Raw genomic sequence first — 21,250 nt, 5'->3', positions numbered from 1 at the left:
ATTGTTCTGTCCCTCTGAAACTAGTAGAATTGTTAGAAGTCTTGGGAGTGAAGGGTGTGAGGGATATGAGATAGGTTGATCTCTATGGGCTCTTCCAGTTTTGAATTCCTTGAAAAGATGATGGTCAATTTAAAAAATATATATATATGGTAGTCATTGACCAAGACTCTTGTTTCCTCAGTTCCCAGTAATTGTCTGCCTGTCAGAACAGATTGACTCATATCTGATCTGTAAAGCTATAAGGCCTTTTCTAAGAGTCTCCAAAGCCCTACAGCTATCTTCACACCAACAGACTTATTTTCCTTATCCTTCCCTGCTACTGCGGCAACTCTGCCTGCTTTCAAAACAAGTGCTAGGGCCCGCCCTACACATTGATGAACTAATCATCTGCCTACAAGATGTGATACGATATCTAAGAAAGAAAAATGATACTGAACATATGGCATTTTATGGTTTGCAAAGCTCTATACATATGTCATCTCATTGGATCCTTATAACAATCCTATTAGGTAGGTACTCTCAGAATCTCCATTTTACAAATAAGGAAACTGAGACTGGAGAGGTTGTGTCTTGCCCAGGGCCACACCTTTAGCAAGTATGTGATGCTGGTTTTGAACTCATGTCTTTCGAATTCTTTAAGTCCAGTACTTTTACCCACTGTAGCGTGCTACCTATCAAAGAACCACTGAACTATGATTTGAGTTCTTTGGGCTAAAAGCCTTCTGTTAAGATCACCATTATTACATTGCAGAAATATTAAATTGGAACTCATTAGTAACCTTTAACTCAGAATAGATTTGGGCAGGGTCTTTTCCAACTCTCCAAGAGTCACAATCATAGGACATAAAAGTTTTCATCACGATATGAGGGACTTGGAGGAAGTCTAGAGTGTGGGATTTGGATTTGGATTTTGAGTATCCCCAAGGATGATTACTGGAGATTTAAAGAACAGCATGAGGGTGCTGGATTCCTTGAGACAGTTGCTGAAATCATTTATTCACTTAATCCCTCACATGTACACAGTGCTTTAACATTTACAAAGCTCTTTAGCAACCGTCAAGCATTTATTAACTAAGCATTTACTAGTTCCAAGCACCGTTCAAGACAATGATAATAGAAAGACAAAGCAGAAGGGTCCCTGATTTCAAAGAGTGCAACCCACATTTCTACCATTGGAAGAAAGGAGCACAAGCTATTGTCCCCACTTTATAGATAGGAAGCTAATAGTCAAGAGAGTTTATGACTTACCCAGGAGCTGGGAGTTAGGGGATGAACCTCTCACTGACTTTTGACAATCTAATAACTCATTTGTTTGGTTTTGTGTTGAATATATGACCAGAAGGTCTTATCCATGTGTTTTAGCCTCAGAAAGATTCCATGTTCACAAAATAAGCATTGAAAGGGACTTACCAGTTCTCTAGTCTAATCCATACCTGAAAAGGTAACCCCAGAATAATCCAAATGGACACTCTCCTTTGCTTGAAAACCTTCACAGTGGCTACTCCTGGACAGCCTTGATTGTCAGGAATTTTTTCTACATCAAAACTGAAATAAGTCTCTTTGAAATTCCTACCCATTGTTCCTAATTCTGTTCTCTCAGGCTGATCACAACAACGAATAAACATTCCTTTATAAAACAGTCTTCAATCCTTAAAAACAGCTATTGTCTCCACATGCCCAGTTTCTTCAGTGGAGTCCCATGTGCATGGATATTCAATGCTTATCAATTTAAGAGCCAAGATTCGAGTCTAGGTCTTCACTGAAATATATTATCCTACTTCTGTGACCTCACTTTCCATGCCCCAACCAGGCTTTAGTTTCCTTCCTAAAATGAAGGGACTCTACCCTAGGCATCTTCTAATTCCAATAATTGGTGTCTTAAGGGTCTTCCCACTTTGAATGTCTTGAACTTTAAGGTTCTTTGACACCTGTTTTAATGCTCCTTCCAGCTCTGACATTCTCCCTTCTGAGATTCATTCCAGCTCTAACATTTTTTGAGGCAATCAGGCTTAAGTGACTTTCCCAGGATTACACAGCTAGTAAGTGTCTGAGGCTGGATTTGAACTTATTTACTTATATTATGTCACCTAGCTCCCCAACGTCTTTCACTCCTAAGGCTCTTCCAACTCTGACATTCTATATCCCTTCTAGTTCTGACATTCTATGATGCAAGGTCCATTCCATCTATAATACTCAGTGTTTATCTGTCATTAAATGTGGTATGATACTCCCTCTAAAGAGCAGTTTCTTTAAGAGAACATATGGGCAAAAACATCAAAGAATGAATTCCTGGCAATAGAACATTGTGTGTTCAGTTGGGAAAAATGTGAGTCTTTCCAATGTCCCCCCACAGGTAAGACACCATCTATTTCACCCAAAAGTAAAGCTGTCCTTAAACACAGCACCTTGATCAATGAAGCTGGACTTCCTGAGAATAAGGTTCAATTTGATTTCAAGGGGATTTGCTGGACCAAAGACAATGAGTTCAATTGAGGTTTAAATTTTCCATGCAAGGAAAACCTCATTTGTAGAAGCTGAAAAACTCTTATTAGATCATATAAAAATCATATGAAAAGTCTCCAGAAGCATTCTGGGAGACATATTGATATAAGAGGAAATAGTCCATCCTGATTAGTAATAGCTTATATTTCCTCAGGTCTAGAAATTGTTTTATTCACAGCCACCTTTGTGATATAAGAAGTCTCCTTTGGAACCATCATCTATTGGTTTATACCCTCAATCTTTTCACTATCTCACCTTTTATCTTATTTTTCTTCTTTTATCTCCAACATTTGCACATTGTAAGTTCTTAATAAATGCTTCATTCATTCAGTCCATCTTCTTGTACTGAAAAAATCTTGCTTCTTTCTGGAAGACATCATATCTTCTAGTACCCTCACTGGTGCTTGTTGGTCCTCTCCTGCTCTCTAACCCATTGGGCCAACAGAACAAGTTGGTATATTCCTTATTTCCCCTTGCCACATCTAAGCCTTCCTTCCCTCTGCCACCATCACTCAGCAACCTTTCCTCCTTTAAGTTTGATACCACCTCTCTGTATTACCCAGTTCACTTTCCAGGTCACCTTCTCTTGTTTCTCAAAAAGTTCAGTACCTAGTTCATAATTTTTTCCTTCACCTCAAATCCAACCCTAACACTTGAAGACTTCAGCATAAGGATAAATAAATCCATTAATATGCTCCTTCATCCCAGTTCATCAACTTGCCAACTCCCATAATCCATGTCTCTATTCTGATTCAACCATCTATAGAAGTGATCATGTCATAGAATATATCATAACCCATAACCATACCGTCTCTGCAATTTTAGATTCTGACATTCTTTTCCCTAAACTTAATTTTTTTATATTTCCCTCTTCTCCTTGGTCTAACTTCTCCTAAAACCATATTTTGTCTTCACTAGATATGCTAATCCCTCCATCCTAACATTTTTTATTCTTGCTCTGACCTATCTTCACAGTTTTAACTCTATTGTTAACTTTTTTATTTTTGTTTTTCTTAATAATATTTTTTCTAAATACATGCAAAGATAATTTTCAAAATTCATCCTTGCAAAAAAAAAAAAAAAACATTGTGTTCCAAATTATTCTCCCTCTCACCCCCCAATATAGCAAACAATCTGATATAGGTTAAACATGGGCAATTCTTCTAAATATATTACCATATTAATCCTATTGTGCAAGAAAAATCAGATCAAAAGGGAAAAAAAACATGAGATAAAAACAAGCAAACAAACATAATGTTAATTTGTTCAACCACACATTTTCTTCTGCCCTTAATTCTATTTCTCCCTTGTCCTAGCTCCACTCATTGCCAGCCAAATCTCAAAGCTACATCACTAAGTCCATTCCCCTATACCTGGCTTATGCTCAATTCTAATTTCTACCTCTCAGAACCATTGTCTTCCTTCAAGACTCAAATAAGGTACCACATCCTCCACAAAGCCTTCTCTTATCCAATAACCCTACTCCCCAATTACTAATGCTTTCTTTTCTTTAGATTATCATATATTATACTTAAGTTCTGAGCAACAGGCTAAGTCTGCTTTCTAAGTACCAAATTAGTTAAATATAACAGGTTCAACACTATATATAAGTAAATTAACCATTAATATGATGAATTCTTTATTCACAACAACCCAGGAAACAAAGAAAAATTAATATTCTGTGATATACAGTAAAAACCAAGTGATAGTGGACTAAAACTATCTGTACCAAATTCATTGCACCAAACCTCATAAGATTACTGGAATTCCCCAATGAGGTACAGGACTATTCACAAAAGATTAGCTTACAAACTCCTACAGGAGAACTGAACAGATGAAAAACTGCCTGTTGTCCAGATGGTGACCTTGCTAGATGGCAAGTTCATTGAATGAGTCCACCATATACCTAGAATAGATACTGTAGATTGACCCCAAAAGTGAATGGAAAGAAGAGGGAAGTCAGAATGAATGGCATTTGGAAATTGGACAAGGTTTTCAGTTATCTCAAGCTATTCCTTAGCACGTGAGCGCGCACACACACACACACACACACACACACACACATGCATATACAGAAAATGCCTTCATTATGATCGTGCAGAATTATACATTTTGTTATATCATGTGACATATATAATAATCAAAATTACATAATCCAAAGGTACAGTGAAGTATTGGATAACCAGGAGAACATAGCATATTTCCAAAGATGATCTCTACACAAGAAATTACACAGAGGATATTGTCAAGGAAACCTTTGTTTCCTTGAATTGAGTTGGTCATGTATCAAAAAATTATAATCCATGGCTCAGAAATAAAACATTAAGTTTATATCAATTATTTCCATCTTAGAGAATGTTCAGTTTATGACCACCCCCTCTTACAAAAAAAAGCACTAATATTGTTAAGGAATTTAAAATAACCTTAAGGAGAAACAAAAGAGATTCAAGAAATTTTTACTAGGATATTCTAAAGTACACTCTATACAAAACGAACAGACCATGTGTCCCACTAATATCTAGAGAGATAAAAAGAAATAAAGGAAGCCTCTGTACACATTCTCAAAGAGAACCTATGGAGAACATGGACAAGAATGACACAAGATGAAAAGATATGAATGGGTTTTGATCAGTACCAATGTGAGGAATATCTCCACTGACATTTTAAATGTATCAGTCAATCAACCAAGAAGCAATTGTTGACAGCTAGGTCTGAATACTGGCCTGAATCAAAAAGATGGCATTCAAATTTCGCCCCTCCCCAGACATTTATTAATTATGTGATCTTGGATAAGTCATTTAACCTCTCAGTCTCAGTTTCCTTGTCTATAAAATAAGAGGATTGGACTCAGCTTCTAAAATCTCTTCTAACTCTAAATCTAAGATCTGTTTATTATTAAATGCCAGCTATTTTTCAAACACTATATTAGATATGTTGGGTTCCACAGCCAAAACTCAAAAAGTTCCTCCCTTAAAGAGTAGGTTCTGTTTCACTGAAATGGGTAAAGACTTGAGGCAGGGAGAACAACCAGAAAGATATTACAATTGTCCAGATGTCAGACAATGAGGTCCTGTGCCAAGATCATTCATTGCTTTGTCAGAGGAGAGAAGGGGATATAAACAGGAGATGTTGCAAAAGTGGAAACAAGAGGATTTGATCACCGATTAGACTGAACATGAGTGAGTAAAGAACTAGCAAACCTGGGAGATTGATAAGATGATAGTACCCTCAATAATAAAAGGAACCTAAAGAAGAACAGAACTTTATTGGGGCAGGGAAGGGAGCTGGAAGAAATAATGAACTAAGTTTTGGACACATTGCGTCCATTATGTTTATGGGACATCCAGTCTGAGATGTTTAAAAAGTCATTAGAAAGTTGAGATTGGAGGTTAGAGAGAGGTTAGGGTTGGATAAGTAGATCTGAGAGTCATCTGCATAGAGATGACATAGAGATCAGCTAGTAAAATAGTATAGAAAATAAAGAGGGGAAAAGCCTTAGGAGAGTCTCCTTGGTTACCTTGAGTGATAGGAAATGAATAAGTTGAATATGAAATTAGGTTAGTAGGGTATTTGAGAGAACATCAGTATTTATGTTAACCTCCCCTAAAGTGAGGAAGGGGGTATCCCATAGATAATTAGGCCTGGAGACAGGAAGACTTGAGTTCAAGTCTGGCTGCAGACACTTTCAAGCTATATATCCTGGGAAAGTTACTTAACCCTATTTGCCTTAGTTTCCCGACCTATAAAATGAGCTGGAGAAGAAAATGGCAAACAACTCCAGTATCTTTGCCAAGAAAACCCCTGAAAGGGGTTACAAAGAGTTAGACACAACTATAAAATAACTGAATAAAATCTAAGGGAAAGCATTGAGGAGGAAAGATTGTGAGCTAGATACTAAACAATGGGAGTATCCTTGAGGTCAATAAACAACAGTCTATTTTCATTAGGTGATAAATATGGATTGAATTAACCTCAAAGAAGTGGTTGTTAAAAAAAAAAAGGGGGGGGGGAAGGGAGGTGGATGGAATGATCTAGCTCCCTAAACAACTAACAGTGAGTTAGTAAGTGAAGGCAAAACCGGTGCTGGAAAAAGCAGCCAGGGAAGGTGTATCATCAGGAGGGAACTGCTCTCAGTGAGAGCAAGAATCCAAAGGGAGCAAGAAAGGAAGAGATTTAAGAGGAAATCTAGTTTGTTACCTATGGGAAGGAATTAAGAGTGCAGTAGAAGGATTGTGTAGCTTTAGACTGGTAAATTGTGGGTGGAAGATTTGGTTGAGGAGGGATTAAGGGAGTTGTCAATGAAGATTATTTTATGGAAAACTCACACAAAGCAAGCACTTACAAGGTGTTCAGAAACAGCCATACAAGGTCACTCTCAAGGTCTCTCTTAGGAACTTTAGAATTGATTGTATACCTGGGGACACTGGCACAGGGCCACCCAGCATGGCGTGCCCTCATCAGAGAAGATATTGTGCTCTATGAGCAAAGCAGAAATGAATTAGCTCAAAAAGAAATGTGAGACATGCAAAGTCAGAGAAACCAGCCCAAATGTTCATAGGGACCATCTGTGTTTGACCTGTACAGAACATCTGATCTCATAATGGTCTGATCAGCTACAGTCGGACATATTATAACTCCACTCTAACATAGTTTTGTCATTTTTGTCCTTTTCAAGTACAAAGGACAGCAACCAACCCACCAATGGAGAGCTTGAATAAGGCAACAAGGGCTTCAGAATTGTTGGGATGTGGTGGAGATGGTGGAGTAGAAGGATGTAAATCATTGAGGAATGCTTTTATAAGTAGGCTACCATTATCCATGGGAATTTGACAGTAGGTAGAGTTTTCCCAGGGTGTAGCTGCAATGGAAAGAAGGACATAGAGGGTTTAGCGGGAAGGAACTATTGGTGACCAGAGAGGGTCAATACAATAACCAGTACAAATCCCTGAATCCTTTGCATAAAGGATGGTAATTAAATGTGATTTTTGTTGTTGTTTGTTGTCTGTCCTTTGTTCTGGAAGACCAAAATATCAGGGAGGTGATACCATGACATGCAGGTGAGTTGGATTTAAGGGAGAGAGGCTGGACAACCTACCTCATTTTCCCCTCCAGAGCCATCTGGGTCCAGTGACAAGATATGGATATGGATCACTGGAGATGGCCTTGGATGCAGTAGGAGTTTGCCAGGAGAGAAAAAAGAAGCCCCAAAACAAAGCCTTCAGGCTCATCACAATTAATAGATAACGCATGATGATCTAGCAAAGGACACTGAGATGGAACAGTCAGACAAATGAAAGGATCAAGTAAAAGCATTGTCCTGAAAACCCAGAGCAGAGAAGATTGTCCAGAGGAGGCAGTCAGTAGTTTCAAGCAGAGCAGAGAGTTCAAGAAGCATGAGTGCCCAGGTAGGACCACTGAATTCACCAACTTTGGAGAAAGCAATTTCTGCTGAGTAGTGAGGTCAGAAGCCACATCACAACCTTCTGAAGAGTGAGAGGAGAGGACGTGGAGGCAATGAAGACAGCTTTTTCTAGGAACTTGGCTAGGAAAGGGAGCAGAGCTATAAAGTGACAGTTTAATGGGATGATGGAGTCCCCATTCTTAAACATTGTAGGTAGCAGAGAAAGAGCATACATTTCAATGTAAGCTTTCAGAGAGACAGAACTGATTTAGTTTTGCCTTTATAGTCCCCATTACCAACCACAGTATGTTACTCATAATAATTCATTGATAAATTTTTGTTGAATTGAATAGAATCAAATTACAAGTGTTATTAATCCCATTTCATAGATGAGGAGATTGACTGTCAAAAGAGGAAGATGGTCTTGAGGAGCTGGAGGGAAGGGAGAGAGGGAGAAAAAATTTGGAACTCAAAATCTTACCCCAATGAATATTGAAATCTTTACATGTAACTGGAAAAAAATAGTATTAAATACAAAAAATAAAAAACAAGAGTAAGATGGTTCCCTCAAAGTTACATAGGTAGTACATAGTGAAAGCTAAAATTGAACCCTCCAGTGTTCTTTACTTGTTTGTCTTTGTTATTTTTTGCCTTTCTTTCTATCACTAGTACTTGGCACAGAACCTGACACATATAAGGCATTTAATAAATATTAGTTGACAAAATGACTAATTTTCCTTTGTATAAGGCTACTTTCAGTTCTAGAATTCTAAAACTGAAGAGACTGACATTATTTCTAATAAAGAAGAAAAGTGGATTCTTGGGCAGTTACATAACCAGACCTGGATTAAAAATGGAGCTTCTTGAGTCTCTGCTTCCTTCTTCCTTTCTTTCTCTATTTTTTTTTATCCTGAATTTAACACCCAATAAAATGAGCATTCCTATTTACAGGATAAAATAAAAAAGAAGATTGCATATGAAACTCCAGGTCTCTATTATGTATAACTTGCTTTTTTTTTTAAGTATATAAGTTCAACTTATAGCTTTCAAAACTGTCCTGCATGTCTGTACTTCTTTCTGTCTGCCTGGTTAATCTGAACTATCCTGAATGTATTGCTCAGCCTGAAAAGTTAGATTCCCCATGGTAAATGTTTGGCTTTCTCCATATAGATTTGTATTGACTGACTTGATTGCATTATCTATTGCCAACAACATACTTTGGTTTTGTTGTTGTTGTTCAGTCGTTTCAGTCCTGTCTACTCTTCATGACCCCATTTGGGGGTTTTCTGGCAGAGATACTGGAATGGTTTGCCATTTCCTTCACCAGTTCATTTTATAGATGAGGAACTGAGGCAAACAGGGTTAAGTGACTTGCCTAGGTTCACAGAGCTAGTAAGTGTCTGAGGCCAGATTTGAGCTCAGAAAGATGCATTTTCCTAATTCCAAGCTCCCTGTTCTATCCACCACACCACCTAGCTGCCCTGTGACAAACTTATAAGAGGTTAATTTCCAATCATTTACAACACTACCTACAGCTCATTTTTCATATATCCTTGTTTAAATACAGTGATCCAAGCAGGAAAACATGAAATTATTCATGGAGAAGCATCTTAGAATTCCACAGTTAGAAGGGCACTTCAAGATCATCCTGCTACCCCTTATAAAAAGAGTGAGGAACCTGATATAACATGTGGCTTTCAGACCATGGGCAAGTTGAAATCCTCTGACTCCCAATTTCCTCATTTATAAAATGGGGACAGTAATATTTGACTCAATCAACCAATAAATTTTAAAAAGCATTTATTAAGTATTTATTATGATCCTGGAACTGTGTTAAGCACTGAGGACACAAACATAAAAAGACAAATTCCCTACCCTCAAGAAACTTATTATAAACATTATTATAATATTCATATATAAATTTATGTATAAAAATTATAAAATTATTATAAGTAAGGTTAGATGCCACGGGTAAAGGAGTGGTAGTCAGGGAGGTATGTTTTGGTCTAGAAGATCACAGAGTTGTTTATTTGGACTTCCTCCCTCTCAAGGTTCTATAAAGAAAGAACCTGACAACCACAGTACACTATAGGGATGTGAATCGTTGTTTTCATTATTTTCTTCCATTAGGATTACTATGATTTCTCATTTCTCCCCTTCATACACTGTGGTCTAGTCAAACTGGACTAGTTGCTATTTCCCAAACCTAGTATCCCATCTCTTGCTTTCATGCACTTGTACAAGCCATCCTGGAATATATATCCCTTTTTTTCCTTCTCCTCCCAGAAATCTCTATGAAGTATCTTAAAAAACTTGGGATCCTATATTCCTCCATAACTCCTTCCCTGATGCCCTGCCCAAACTGCTAGTGTTACTCCAACCACTTTTATTTAGTTATAAAGGTGCACACTATATCCTCTCTTCCCCACTTTGATTTAAATTCCTGGAAAGTAGGCAGTGATGTGCTAGTAAATGTTTTAAAATCAGCCCTTAAATGTATGTAATATACTTTTAAGTTTTATCTGAAATATTAGCATTTTCTCCCATACTTTCTAAAATCTAGACAATAAACAAAACAATAAATCAAGCTCTGATTTGTAGAGTTTACAAGTATCTGAGGTAAACTGAATATTTAACAATTTAACAATAAGCTCTTCTGAACCAGTCAAGATATCTCCAGCATTCTCTTGAGTGTAGGAAATGATTTGCTTTTGTCTTTGTAATCCCAGAACCTAACTGGGCTGTCTCACCCAGAGTAATTGTCTAATGTGTTTGTTCAATTAAATTGAATGAGGAAACTGAGGCTCAGAGGAGGAGTGGCTAGATCAGGACCCCACATCTCAGCACAGACAGATCCAGCAATAGAAGCCATGCTTCCAGCTTCGAATCAGTCTGTTTCATTTCAATCATTTTAGATCCTTCTGGTTATTACCTCTGGATACCTATCTGGTGCATTTCATAGAACCCTAAACAAACATCTTATTTCATGATTATAAAAACCCTTAGATGAAGGGGTGAGACAGAGCAGAAAATTAACAGCTCCTCCAGATCTGTGCTTCATGAGCAAAGAAATCAAATTTGTTCTGCTTGGCCCTCAAGGACAGAATTAGGAAGAGTGGGAAGAAGATAGGATTTTGGCTCAATAAGATGTGGACTTTACTGACTTTCAGAACTAGCCCACCATGAAAGGGACTTCTCTGAAGGCAGTGAATTCCCCAGCATTGGAAGAAATCAAGGACATTGAATGACTTCTTAGAGTATGTTGTGGAGGGCAATTGTGGTCAAGGGGAGGATTGAATTAGATGCTCTCTGGAATCTCTTCTGGTGCCCTGACCCTTTGATTTCATATAATTCTATGTCGCACATATATGCTCTCTTCCTTTCATGTTATTGAACTGGATTTTCCTGATCCATACTCTGCTATTTACTTCTTGTTTCTGAGTGACTTTCACCATCTACAACTTCTCATTCCCTCCATGGCTGCCTTTGATATTCATTTTGGCAGGGATTTTGTTCATTTTTAAACTGGACTTAAGATTTTATTTGTTCAGTCATTTCAGTCATGTCCATCTTTTCATGACCCCATTTGGAGTTTTCATGGCAAAGATACTAGAGTGATTTGTCATTTGCTTCTCAAACCCATTTTAAAGATGAGGAAATTGAGAAAAAAATGAGCTTAAATTACTTGCTCAGCATCATTTAAGTATCTAAGACAGGATTTGAATACAAAAAGATGAGTCTTTCTGCCTGCACGTCCAACACTCTATTCATTGAGTTATCTAAGCTAAATAGTAGTGGATAATATTGGACTTGGAGTCAGGAAGACTTGATTTCAAGTCCAACCTGAAACACTTATTAGCTATGTGATCCTGGACAAGTCACTTAAGTTCTGTTTGTCTCGGTTCCTTCATCTACAAAATGAAAATAATAGCATCATAATCCTCTAAAAGTTAGAGGGTTGTGGTGAGCATGAAATGGCATACATTGAGTACTTGATGATCTAGTAAGTAGTGTTCTTTAAGGTTTATAAACCTCAGAACACAATATAAATGACAGTTATAATTATTATTTCTGAGATAGGGAATTCCCTTCGAGGGAATTGTCCCTCCAGTAAGGTTATTGACAATAGCTCTTCAATATGTAGTCTGAGAGAGTTGCCTGGGGCACAGAGACATTGAGCTTTGTCCAAGGTCCCCCAGGTGGATGTTTCTTTTTACAATATTTGGCTTGGATAAAAATATAGGGCATCCCTACCTAAGTATGCAACTGGTGCTACATCCCTTAGACATTGCTCCCTCATTCCCATAGGATTATAGATAAAGATCTTGAAGGGACTTCAAAGTCTGTTCCTTTCTTTATTTTGAAAATGAGGAAACCAAGGCCCAAGAAAGTAATTATTTTTCCTGAAATCTTATAGGTCAGTAATAAGAGTCACTAACATGATTTTAATTCAGACCATTCATGTCTAAGGAATCCTGAGTCCCACATTCCAAAAAGAGCCCCATTTATATACTTTATACTCCTCAGAAATCACTGAGGGCTCCTTATGTCCCACTGGGATAAGTTTGGACCCTGACATCCTCTAGATAATGTCCCTGGGCCTCTCCTATGCCTAGAGATGGCTTTGGCTTCCTAGCATTCACAGAGTTTCCAAGTCAAACTATATTTGAAAAAGAGTTCAGTCCATACCATACTCAACAAAGATCATTCAGACTTCCCTTGAAGACCTACAATGAAGAGGAACCCATTGTCCCTGAAATAACCCATTCCATTTTTGGATAGCTCTGATTATAAGGAAGTGTCTCAGAAGCCTCTTATTGCCTTCTGGAACCCTTCAGATATTTGAAGACATCTATCTAGACTGAACATACCTAATTCTTTCAACCAATCTTCATGATCTTTGTCATAGAACTATCTCCATACTATTTACCCACGTATAGATATTCATTCATTCACTCATCCTTGGATTTTTGTTCTTATTTTTATCCATATCGATCTCTTTGGACCACTCCCTTTTTCCTTCCTCAGTTGGAGGGGTTTTCCCTTGTTTCTTCAGAAATGTATTGAGAGGTTTCCATCCTTCCTAGACTCAATTCTCCTGTAGTATTTTAGGCCATGGGATCCTACCTGTCCTTTACCTCCTTTGAAATCTTGTCTCCCAAAATCTAGAGTGCATAAAGAACATTCTTAGCTTTGGTATTCTCTCCATTTCTATCAGAAACTCTAAGATAGACTAATTACTACAGATCACTATACCCCATCCCCACCCCCAGATTTGTATTAACAAAAATTTCCACTTTCTAAATGAAAATCAGATCCAAAATGGAAAATTTGTCAGTTCTTTCACCTTTGAGGGAGGAAATTACATTAAGGTATATAAGGAGAATTAAGGTTTTCTGCTAGTCAAAATAGGACACCAACACAATCAGGCTTTGCTGCTGGCAGGAATGTATATTAAAGACAGGAATTCCTGAGTGGGTGACAAACCTTACCTCTTTAGCTTAACTTTTGTTCTGCCTCAGTAGCAAGGAGCTGCTACTCCACATGTATTCTGCATTTATAGACCTCTCATGTGTGATTTTTATGCATGCTCTCTCTCCCCACTGGAATTTGTGAGAAAATGTGCCCTAGATTTTGGGGGAGGGGAGAACAGAGGAAGGAATCTTTTATTACAAACCTTCTTGATATACTATTTCATTAAATGTCTTTGCTTTGAACTAATTGTATTATCTGAATGATTAAACATATTGGTTGCAACTTGTGAATTGTTGTTTTGAGTGGATATGAATCTATAGAGTACTTTGAACCTGATAGAAAAATTATTGGGGTCCTACATGCAACAAGATGCTATCCCAAGTGATATAATGTTGACTCAAAAAATTATTATCTGCTGGTTGCCATGATTTTGGCAAAGAGAGCTCCACCATTTAGCTAGATAATAGAAGTCCCACTTTCTTACTAGATGATATTATACCCAGTTTCTGAGGTATTTTCTGAACTCTTTTAAAAATTTCCTTTTCTATCCAAGTGCTCTTTAGTTGACTGCCACGACAAGAATATTTCTGTTTCTCTGGACTTGAACCCTTGGAAAGTGACAGAAGTCTTTCTCTTTACTTTTGTCCCAGCCCCTAGAAATAGCATCATACCATCCATTTAATTCTCTCCATGGTTTCAAGGGTTTACTACTACTAAATACATGAAAACATATGGAGGTGGGAGGCAGAAGGGAGATGCAAAAGGGATGATGTTTCAGTAATAAATTAAAAGGGGAGGTTTACAAGTTATAAAGGACTCATTAGTTATTCCTCATCCTACATGGAAATGTTTGGGACACTTTTCCTTAGTTTTTCTCCCTGGAAGAGCCCCTTCTCCAGGATCTTTAAGGTGCTGAACTTTGAGTCTGTGTTAGATGTCTTGACTGTGGAGCTGATAGGGCTTTTTTTCCTTATCTGGCCCCATCCCCAGCTCATCCCCTGGGCTTCAGGTTTGCAGTCAGCTGTCACTCTCTCCTAACTTTTTAGATACTATAGCCCTGTTTTTCTCTCCTAACCCTTTACACTCCCCTTCTACCTTTCATACTTTCTCACCCTCAATCTATTCTTTTTTTTTTTCCTAGTTTGACCATTACAAGCCAGTCCCCAGCTAGGTGGGAATAAATAGAACTGGTCTTTTAGTTAAATTTCTTCTTCATTTAGAATCCCAATTTTCTTAATACCACCTAGCCTTAAGAGGCTAGGAACCCAAACCCCAAATCCCAGTCCTAACTAACCCTGCCTTTAGCCTTGTTATTCCTGGTCCAGGCTTTTTTCTTAAATTGTGCTTCCCCTTTTTCAAATTAAGCGTGTTGAGACTAGAACTCTTTGAATGGCAACTGGAGAAAAGTTATTCAAAAGACCTAAGAGCTTCTGCATAGAAGTACCTGGCTGGAGGTCTGAATCACAAAAGAACTAATAAAGCCCTTGCATCTTTAAATTAAAGAGCTGAAGGACTTTCTCCTGCTTTGGGAAAAGATGCTATGTCACATTGAAAACCAGCAGATGCAGCAAAGAACAATAGCAACTCTGCTGAGACATCTAGCAAAAAGCAGCAATATTCCAGATAATGATATAATGGTACCACCAGAACACACTCTGTGGCTGTTAATCAGCCTCACCACGTGTCTTCTCAATATATGTACTCTTCCATGTACATTCTCCAAGTGGGTTCCTTCTCTTTCAGGTGGAGGGGAAATATATCTCTCTGTACATTAGGGGAGCATTTTCTAATCATTCATTTGACTATCCTCTTTGAACTAATGTCTTTTGCTTTTAATGTAATTGTGTCTTAAAAGACCTCAAAAAATGAACACATCAGTTGAGACTCATGAATTATTGTTTAGAGTGAATGCCATCTCAAAAAGTACCTTGAATCAGGGGCTTTTCAGAGTACCAACATGTATGGGAAACCTATAATTACATAATTACAACTTATAATTACAACTAAATTTTAAATAGAATTCCCTACCTCAAATAAGGACCCATATACAAAAATTGTATATGCTTGTAATTTTAATTGGTATAGTTTATCAACAGGCAACCTCAGTGTCAAGTTATAGAAATGACATCTATTTATCTATTATTTTGTTCTTTCATTCATTTAGAAGTACTTGCCATATAGAAGATTTAAATTGAGTATGAAATACTCTTTGGAGAGTTTACATTTTAGCAAGGATAGATCCAAAAAAAACTATTTAAAAGTCATCTGTTCTAAGTGCTAATGGCAAGATACAAAGTACCAGTTGCCATGCAAAGAATAAAAATTATTCTTTTTTTAGAGGTAGGACTTCTTATAGGGCATGGGAGGGATAAACAGCTACCTCTAGAGTGTAGAAGATGAAGAGATTACAGAAGTTTGAAAGGATCAAAAAAGGGTCATAATCCTTAAAGGACACTTAGAAATAATCCAGTTTGTTTAAGCCCTAAAATCCCTTCTGGCTCTCACCTTTCCGGGCCTCCATTTCTTCATTTGTAAAAGAACCACAACTAAGGTTTCTTTCAGCTCTAAAAGTCTATTATATCTAACTGTTGTAATGGAAAGAACATCAGACCCAGGCTAACCCCATCAACTCTAGATGACATCTCTTCCCTTCTCTCTTCACTGTGGGAGCCTTGGGTACCCTGTCCAGGGTTAAGGGTTTTGGTCACAACAAAGCTGACTTAAACATGCTGCCCAGAAAATAGGATTCTATTATCACTGTTATATTATTGTATTAACATTTTGATGGTGCTTTAAGATTTATCAAGCACTGTCCTACAGCCACCTTGTCAGATAAAGATTATTATCCCTCAAGTGAGGCAACTGAGACCCAAAAAACAGTGACTTTCTTGTAGTCACATAGCTAAAATATGTTTGAGGTCAGACTTGAGTCCAGACTGTCTGGGTCTAAGAATATTATTCTCTTGTCTTCCTGCTGCTCTCTGAGAGGTGTTATCAGGTATGGACTGGAATGATCATCAAGATATAATCCAGTATCATAGGAGACAAAAGCTGAAAAAGGAATTTAGAAGCTCTTCATTTTATAGATGGGGAAACCGAGATACAGAGAGATTAAGGGATTTGCCCAAGATCTCCAAAATCTAAATCTAGCACTTTTTTCCACAGCTACATCTGCCATGATGTCAAAAAACATGAATCTTCTTTGGGTTAGGAGAGCATGAGGCTAAATACAAAAGGCTCCAGGAAAGCTAGTGAGTACTGCTTGTAGGGAGGTGACCCTGGAGCTTGTTTCCACTGTGAGAAGTAGTCAAGGGCAGGGGAAGGGGAAAAGATCTGGCTACACTTTTTGAAATTATGAAAGGGATGGAAATGGCTTCTTGTTATACAAGGCCAGACGGGAGAGGGGAGCCAGGAACCTGAGCCCCTCAGGGACCGCAGTTCTTTTGAAGGAGGAGAAACATGTGGAAAGAGTTATCTGAGGTTCAGAAATAGTGTGAGCAGGTCAGAGGAGAGCAGGTGAGAATCGCCATCCTTCCTCACATCCCCACACCCCTCAGCAGGAGCCACTCCTCCTGGCTTTCTTCTCCTTGTCTCTTTCTCTCTGTCTGCCTCCTTCATCTTTCAAAGACACTGGTTCTCACCACCACCCCTAACCCCTGCCAGATTATGTTTTAAGATTGATTTTGCAGTGGTGACTCCCAGATATAGTCTGCTTAATGTAAAGTTTCTTTTGGGGGTAGGGAAGTGAGGATTGGAGTGGGGAGGGAATGGGCAAAGATGTAGGAGAGATTTACTTTCTTAAATGTTTCAGGGCCAGGAACATAGTTGCATACCTGAGTTCCCCCCAAAAAATCAATTACACAAGTACAGCCAAAGAAAGATATCACTATACAACGAATTGAGCTGGGGTGGGGGGAGAGGGGGTGGAGAGAGACCTAAGGCTTTTAGTGGATTGAAAGCTCAACAGGAGCCAAGAGTGGGATATAGCAGCCAGAAAAATCCAATGTGACTTTGGATAGTTTTAAAAGAGGTCTAATACCCAGAACTAAGAAGATAACAGTGCCATTGTCCTCTATCTTATGTTTATGGACAACATCTGGATTATTATATTCAATTCAGGGCATAATATTTTAGGAAGGACATTGAAAACTGGAGAATGACTAGATTAGAATGAGGAAAGGAACTAGAGATTATGCTATATAAGGATCAAGAAGAAGCACAGTATGGTGTTTAGAATATTGGATTTGAAGTTTTATTTTATTTATTCATTTTATTTACTTGAAGAAATATTATGATTTTCCTGAAGGCAGGAATCCTACTATTCTCTAACATTTAGCAGCAAATGCTCTCTAGAAGATGGTAATGTGATATTAGTGTCATGTCCCTAAAAAGAGAAAGCAGAAAGTGCATATCTCTGCTTATAGATATAACAACTATCCAAAACAAATCATTCAAGTGGATATACCATATTACAAGGCTATATTCAGCCTTCTGTTCATTGTTTTAAATTCTCCAGAGGAGCACAGATTACTTTGGGAATGACCAGTTTTCCTACAAGTCCCACAAAACTGGACAAACAAAAAGACTCTTACTTCTGGATTAAATTATTGTAATACAACTCAATAAACATTGATTAAACACTATAAGCCAAGCTCTTGATAAGTATTAGATAAGATAATATGTCCTGCCTTACAGGAGTTAGTAGAAGTTTCATCCAGGGCAATCTCCAGTCATCCTGATCTATATTTGACCACTGAACCAGATGACTCTGGAGGGGAAAGTGAGGCAAGTGACCTTGCACAGCCTCCTTCACTTAAATCCAATTCACCTGCATGTAATGGTATCACCTTCCTGATGACATGATCCTCTTTGAGAATGAAGGACAAATGACAACAACAATAGTAAAAGCGTACAATATCAACAAAGATAACTGTAATGGATGGTATTATGGGAAATGTACATTAGGGAAGTATTAGCAGAAATAAAATCTTCAAGGAGAAAGGTATGATCTACATGGAAGGAAAGTGTTCATGGAACCAACTTGGAAGAGAAGTCTTCATGGAAAAGGTCATATTTGAATTGGATTTTTAAAGATGGTACCCTGGGTTTGAGGAGATAATTTCAGAGGCTGTAGATATGATCAGGTTCTCCTATCTATTCATCAATATTTAGCAGCAAATGCTCTTTTAAAAAATCATTTTATGATCTGCATTGATATTATACCACTAAAAAAAATCAAAGCCGAAAACACTTATCTCAAAGGCTTCACTGACAAAAAGAAAAGCTCCCTATACCACAAAATATTTATAATGACACATTTTGTGACACCTAATAATTGGAAACAAAGCAAATGCCTATTGATTGAGGAATAAGTCACCAGGCTGTGACATGTGGAATATTATTGTTCTGTAAAAACAACAAGGAAGATGATGAATATAAAGAAGCATGGAAAGACTTGAACGAATTGATACAAAGTGAAGTAAGCAAAGCCAAGAAAATTATATACATAATGACTACAATAATATAAATGAGAAGAACAAATAAAGAATATTATAAAACAGGGAGGCTAGATGGCATTGTGGATAAAGCACCAACCCTGAAGTCAGAAGGACCTGAGTTCAAATGTGACCTCAGAAAATTAACACTTCCTAGCTGTGTGATCCTGGGCAAGTCACTTAATCCCAATCGCTTTGGGAAAAAAAAATATTATGAAACTATAAAGAATAAGTTTGTCCTTAAAGAGAGTTATGAGAAGATACTTCTCTCTATTCCTTTGCAAAGGTGGGCATCATAGATGTGGAACATTGCATATAATGACCATGTTGTTTTTTTTCTATATATTGATCAGTTTTCTTGAATTTTCCCTTCATTCTTTTTTTTTATTCTTTTTTTAAAGGTAGGACTTCTTATAGGGCATGGGAGGGATAAAGCAAGGAATACATGGGGAACTTTATGCAGTATAAAAACCAAAGACATCAATAAAGAGTTTTTAAAGGCAAAAAGTCCAGTGCATAACTTATGTCTCTATGTAGGATTATCAAAGAATATAGAATAGCCTGTCAGATTCTAGAATGATGAAGGCTGTTGCTGGAATATGCTGATGTTCCTCACAAATCTTCCAGTCTCTATACGCATGGTGAGTAGCTACATCTGCAGAGAGCATCACAGAGAGATTCCCCAGCAGGTGGTGAATCTTCAGCAGCAGGGCATCTTAGGTAGAAGTTTTACTGGAGACTGGATTTTTCTTGCTTCTATAGAAAAAGCATCTTCCTTGATCATGGATTGTGGCGGATTTCTCTGGAATGATAGAAGATGTTGGGACAAGACTGTTCACAGGCATTCAGGAGAGCTCAGTTTGCTTGCAAGGATTCCAAGTGGCCCCAAGGTAGAGACTTCTGTCTATGTTTAGAACACCAGACAGAGGAGAGGAAAGGATAATATACAAATAAATAAATTCATGGACTGAAGAATGAGAGGATTATGACCACATCTGAGACCAGGACAAAGTATATTATCTTAGTCTTAAGGTACTTAAAGGTTTATTCTGCTTGGCCCCAGAGGACAGAACCAGGGACAATGGGTGGACCTTGCTGAGAAGAACTTCTAGAACCCTGGGCAAACAAAATCTCAGCCTTCTATCACCAGACCCGTTGGAAGGAAATACCCCAAGGACATTACCCCTTAAAGAGGTAAGAGACTCTCTGAGAGAACCCTGGGCACCATGAGACTGTTAGTGGAGCTAAGACCTAAGAGAAATTTACGCATGTTATGACCACCAGTAGGATGATGAGGAGTCCATTATCAGGTTGTTTCCTTTTTAATCTAATGAGTCTTGTTAACTCAGCATTAAGCTCAACTGTTTCTACTTGCTTAACAAATACAAATGCTGTGAACACCCTCTAAATCTGAGTAAACTGTGTCAAAGCCCCATTTGCCCCTCCCTAGTTATGGTTCTGGGAGATAGCTGACTGCTGGGCCTGGAATTCAGGAAGCCCTGAATCCAAATTTTTTCTCAGACACTCACTAGCTGTGTGACCCTAGACAAATCATTTAAACTCTGCCTAATCCTGGAATATTATTGTTCTGTAAGGAATGACCAGCAGGATGAATACAGAGAGGACTGACGAGACTTACATGAACTGATGCTGAGTAAAATGAGCAGAAACAGGAGATCATTATATACCTCAACAACGATACTGTTTGAGGATGTATTCTGATGGAAGTGGATCTCTTCGATAAAGAGAGCCTTAATTGATCAAAGATGGACAGAAGCAGCTACACCCAGAGAAAGAACACTGGGAAATTAATATAAACTGCTTGCATTTTTGTTTTTCTTCCCAGGTTATTTATACCTTCTGAATTCAATTCTCCCTGTGCAACAAAAAAACTGTTCGGTTCTGCACACATATATTGTATCTAGGATATACTGCAACCCATTCAACATGTAAAGGACTGCTTGCCATCTAGGGGAAGGGGTGGAGGGAGGGAGGGGAAAAATAGGAACAGAAGTGAATGCAAGGGATGATGCTGTAAAAAATTACCCTGGCATGCGTTCTATCAATAAAAAGTTATTTTAAAAAATAATAATAAAAAATAAATAAACTCTGCCTAATCCACTGGAGTAAAAAATGGCAAACCACTCCAGTGTCTTTGCCGAGAAAACCCCAGATGGGGTCAAGAAGAATCAGACAACAACAGTTAAGATTCTGTTTTCTTTATGTGCAATGACAATAATTTACATTTATAAAGCATCTGAAGACTTACAAGGAATTACCTTGTCTCATTTGGTCTAACAGTTCTCAGGTTGGTAATATTTATTATTTTACAGAAAATGAAACTTGGTCCCAGGACTGGGAAAGGATTCTCCAAAGG

Source organism: Antechinus flavipes, chromosome 3, assembly GCF_016432865.1.
Source record: "Antechinus flavipes isolate AdamAnt ecotype Samford, QLD, Australia chromosome 3, AdamAnt_v2, whole genome shotgun sequence".
In the NCBI taxonomy this organism is placed as follows: domain Eukaryota; kingdom Metazoa; phylum Chordata; class Mammalia; order Dasyuromorphia; family Dasyuridae; genus Antechinus; species Antechinus flavipes.
The sequence above is the reverse complement of the archived record's forward strand: the minus strand, read 5'-3'. Positions refer to the sequence as shown.